Source organism: Triticum urartu, chromosome 2A (assembly GCF_056163025.1).
Source record: "Triticum urartu cultivar PI428250 chromosome 2A, HENAU_Tu73, whole genome shotgun sequence".
Classification (NCBI taxonomy): domain Eukaryota; kingdom Viridiplantae; phylum Streptophyta; class Magnoliopsida; order Poales; family Poaceae; genus Triticum; species Triticum urartu.
Window position 1 is genome coordinate 22,929,519 of NC_141874.1, and position 5,252 is coordinate 22,934,770.

Here is a 5,252-nt window from a genome sequence, read left to right on the forward strand (position 1 = left end):
ATTTGCATAGGCCAGCAGTATGCGTATGGCTTCAAGTCTGGCCACAGGAGCAAATGTTTCATCGAAGTCAATGCCTTCCACTTGAGTATATCCTTGAGCAACGAGACGAGCTTTGTTTCTGACAACTTGACCATGCTCATCTTGCTTGTTGCGGTATATCCATTTGGTGCCTATTATATTGTGCTTCCGTGGATCAGGACGCTTAACCAGTTCCCATACATTATTCAGCTCAAACTGTTGAAGCTCTTCTTGCATAGCTTGAATCCATTCAAGTTCCATGAAGGCTTCTTCAACTTTCTTGGGTTCTGATATTGAGACGAATGCGAAGTGCCCACAAAAATTTGCTAGCTGAGTTGCCCTTGAACGAGTGAGTGGACCAGGTGCATTGATGCTGTCAATTATTCTTTCAATCTGCACTTCATTGGCAACGCGAGGATGTACAGGGCGAAGACTTTGCTCTTGCTGTTCATTGTCGTTGTTGGAAGGAATGTCTTCAGGCTGAGCATTGTCTTCATGTTGATCAGGTGCTGAAATGATAAGTTCTTCTTCAGGATGAGCTTCAGAAGGTATAATTTCTCCAGTTCCCATTAGCTTGATTGATTCACTAGATGGAATTTCATCTAGCACATTTGGCAGCTGCTCTCTTTGTGAACCGTTGGTCTCATCGAACCGCACATCCACTGTTTCAACCACTTTGTAATGAAAGAGATTGAAGACTCTGTAGGAGTGCGAATCCTTTCCATATCCAAGCATAAAACCCTCATGTGCTTTTGGTGCAAATTTTGAGGTGTGATGTGGGTCTTTGATCCAGCACCTTGCGCCAAATACTCTGAAGTAACTAACATTTGGCTTCTTGCCAGTAAGGAGCTCATAAGATGTCTTGTTCAGTAGCTTGTGAATATAAACACGATTGATTGTATGGCATGCGGTATCAATGGCTTCGGGCCAGAATTTTCTTGGGGTCTTGTATTCATCTAGCATCGTTCTGGCCATCTCAATTAGTGTTCTGTTCTTGCTTTCAACGACGCCATTCTGCTGTGGCGTGTACGGGGCTGATAATTCATGTGTTATGCCCAAGGTATCAAGATATGTATCAAGGCCAGTGTTCTTGAATTCAGTGCCATTGTCACTTCTGATGTGCTTTATCTTGGCGCCAAAATTGTTCATAGCTCGATTGGCGAAGCGTCTGAAGACATCCTGCACTTCAGTCTTGTAAAGGATTATGTGCACCCAAGTATATCTAGAATAATCATCAACAATAACGAAGCCATAGAGGCAAGCAGTAGTAGTTAGAGTTGAGTAATGAGTGGGACCGAAAAGATCCATGTGAAGCAGTTCGAAGGGTTGAGTAGTAGTCATGATTGTCTTCGAGGGATGTTTGGCCCTCGTCATCTTCCCTGCTTCACAGGCACCGCACAAGTGGTCTTTCTTGAACTTGACGCCCTCGATGCCTATGACATGTTTCTTCTTCGCAGGGGTGTGGAGGTTCCTCATGCCAGCATGTCCAAGCCTCCGATGCCAGAGCCAGCATTCTGAAGCCTTTGCTAGAAGGCATACTGCAAGCTGTGGCCCTGCTGAGAAATCTACTACGTACAAATCATCTTTTCGATACCCTTCAAACACTAGAGATTTGTCAGATTCCATTAGTACAAGGCAACGATATTTTCCAAACATTACGATCATGTTCAAATCGCAAAGCATTGAGACAGACATTAAGTTGAAGCCAAGGGATTCAACAAGCATGACTTTATCCATGTGTTGATCCCTTGAGATTGCAACTCTACCTAGACCCAATACCTTACTTTTACCAGTGTCAGCAAATGTGATGTGGCTCTTGTCGGATGGACGTAAGGTTGAGTCCATAAGAAGACTTCTTTTGCCAGTCATGTGATTTGTACACCCACTGTCAATAATCCATTCTGAAGACGCTGGTGTCGTACCCTACAGTGCAGTTAGGGGGATAGGCTTCACCAAGAGCATTGTGAAGCAAAAACATTTGACGAACCAGTGGGTTATGAAAGCTTAGATCCAGGTTAGGACTAATAGGGAGAGTAGCAAGTGATTCAGGTACGAAGTACATAGTAAGACCATTTGGGCATTTGATCTTGCGCCCTACAAGATGTTTAAGGTCCCCAGCAATAGCGTCAGACGATTTTGGTTTTCTGCCGGAGACCTTTCCCTGCAAAAGAGACTTAAGCCTTCTTAACCACCCACATCTTCAAGGGTGGCTTAGAAGCAATAAGTCTAAGTGCAACATCTGAGAATTTTGGCTTTGAAGCCTTAGCAAACAGTCTTGCAGGCGGACAATAGTACTCATAAGAATAAGCAGAATAGTTCTTGTTCTTATGAACATGGCTGTTTGATAACCCGCTCTCATATTCATATGCCTGAGTATGGTTTCCCTGCAAAACATTTGCGTTAGTGTAACTCAGGTGAGTCCTCTGTTTGTATGAAGCCTTTGGACCGTATGAAGCCTTTGGTCTGAGGTTTGTCTTCTTCAAGTGAAGTGTCATGAAGACATTCACAGGAAGATTTTCCAGACACCTTTTCGGAACCCAGATCTTCTTCATAGGCGGTCCATTCCTACAGTTAGTACCAATGTACCTGGAAAACACTTCACCATTCTGATTCTTAAACAGTATATAGTTTGCATCAAAGGATTCATCAATGATAATGGGGTTAGCACAAGTGAAGCCAGATAGATTGGATGGATCTGCTGAAGGTTCCTTTGCAGCAACCCACATGGTTTTGGGGTACTACTCAGGTTTCCAGTAAGAGCCATCTGCATTCATTTTCCTTACGAACCCTACACCCTCTTTCCTAGGGTTTCGGTTCAGAATCTGCTTTTTCAGGACATCACATAGTGCCTGATGCCCTTTAAGACTTTTGTACATCCCTGTTTCAAGCAATGTCTTCAACCTAGCATTCTCGTCAGCAATAGTGATGGTATCCTCAGCAGAGGGGTTAGTTACCGCATCAACAGTTGAAGATATTGCAACAACAGTAGCAGTAGAACATTCAGCAACAGAAGTAGCATTATCACGCTCAATGAATTTAAGACATGGTGGTTCAAATCCTTCCTGAGCGGGACTGATCTGTTTGGCGCGAAGTGACTCGTTTTCCGTTTGAAGATCTTCATGAGCCGCTCTCAATTTCTCAAGATCTTGCTTCCTTTGAAGATAATCATAGGAAAGCTTTTCATGAGTTGTTGAGAGAGTTTCATGACGACTTTCAAGTTCCTGATACTTAACGTGAAGATTTTTTATGTCTTCAATTAAGGATTCAGATCAAGTCATTTCAGCACCTAACAGATCATCGCTTCTGTCTAACAGTTTTTGAATGTGTTCCATATCTTTCTATTGTTCAATTGCAATTTTAGCAAGTGTTTTGTAGCTAGGTTTTGAACCACAATCAGAGTCATCGTCACTATATGTTTGATAGTGAGTAGTGCGTGTGTTTACCTTGGCACCGCGTGCCATGAATCAGTAGGTAGAAGCGGAGTAGTCCTTGTCATTTGCATCGGTGTCGGTGATGAAATCATTGTCTTCAGTGTTGAAGATGGACTTGGCAACGTATGATGTAGCCAGACTTGCGACACCTGAGTCAGATTCCTCCTCAGACTCCACCTCCGCCTCTTCAGACGCAGACTCCTCCTCTGAATCCATTTCCTTTCCAACAAACGCACGTGCCTTGCCAGATGAGCTCTTCTTGTGTGATGAAGACTTTGAGGAAGACTTGGAAGAAGACTTTGGGTATTTCTTCTTCTTCTTCTTGTCGTCAGAGTCATATTCCTTGCTCTTCTTCTTCTTTTTGTTCTCATTGTCCCACTGTGGACACTCAGATATGAAGTGGCCAAGTTTCTTGCACTTGTGACATGTTTTCTTCTTGTAGTCATGAGCAGGAGCTTCATCATTCCTTGAACTTGATCGGGAAGACTTTCTGAAGCCTTTCTTCTTGGTGAATTTTTGGAACTTCTTGACAAGCATAGCAAGTTCCCTTCCAATGTCTTTAGGGTCATCAGAACTGCTGTCAGATTCTTCTTCAGATGAGGAGACAGCTTTTACCTTCAAGGCACGAGTTCGCCCATAGTTTGGACCATAGATCTCTCTTTTCTCCGAAAGCTGAAACTCATGTGTGTTGAGCTTCTCAAGTATGTCAGACGATTCGAGTGTTTTGAAATCAGGACGTTCTTGAATCATCAGGGCCAGGATGTCAAACGAACTATCAAGTGATCTCAGCAGCGTCTTGACGATTTTGTGTTTGGTAATCTCAGTGGCGCCGAGGGCTTGAAGCTCATTTGTGATGTCAGTGAGTCGGTCAAAGGTGTGCTGGACATTCTCATTGTCATTTCGCTTGAAGCGGTTGAAGAGGTTGCGAAGAACATTGATTCTCTGATCTCTCTGGGTTGAGATGCCTTCATTGACCTTGGAGAGACAGTCCTAGATCAGCTTGGATGTCTTCAAAGCACTCACACGGCCATACTGTCCTTTGGTCAGATGACCACAGATGATATTCTTGGCAGTAGAGTCCAGTTGAACGAATTTCTTGACATCAGCACCAGTGACACCTTCTCCAGCCTTGGGAACGCCGTTCTCGACGACATACCATAGGTCGACGTCAATGGCTTCAAGATGCATACGCATCTTATTCTTCCAGTAGGGATATTCAGTTCCATCGAAGACGGGGCACGCAGCGGAGACTTTAATTATCCCTGCAGTCGACATAGCTAAAACTCCAGGTGGTTAAACCGAATCACACAGAACAAGGGAGCACCTTGCTCTGATACCAATTGAAAGTGCGTTATATCGACTAGAGGGGGGGTGAATAGGCGATTTTTATGAAAGTCTTCAGAACATGGGAGTTTTGAAGACAAACGATAAAATTAAACCTATTACCATGCAGCGGAAGATAGACTACACTAGGCAAACCATAGTCAAGTATTCAATGAAGTGAAAACACGAAGACTAATAGCAGCTAGGTAGTAAGGATCAGGTAGGAAGATATTGTGAAGCCAGGCAGAACACAAAGTCACTCAGTGAAGACAAATGATAGAGCAAACATACAATGACTTCACAAGGAGTAACAGTAAGTAAAGTGAAGTGAAGATGAAACCAGTGACTCGTTGAAGACAATGATTTGTTGGACTAGTTCCAGTTGCTGTGACAACTGTACGTCTGGTTGGAGCGGCTAGGTATTTAAACCTTAGGACACACAGTCCCGGACACCCAGTCCTGAACACGCAGCTCAGGACA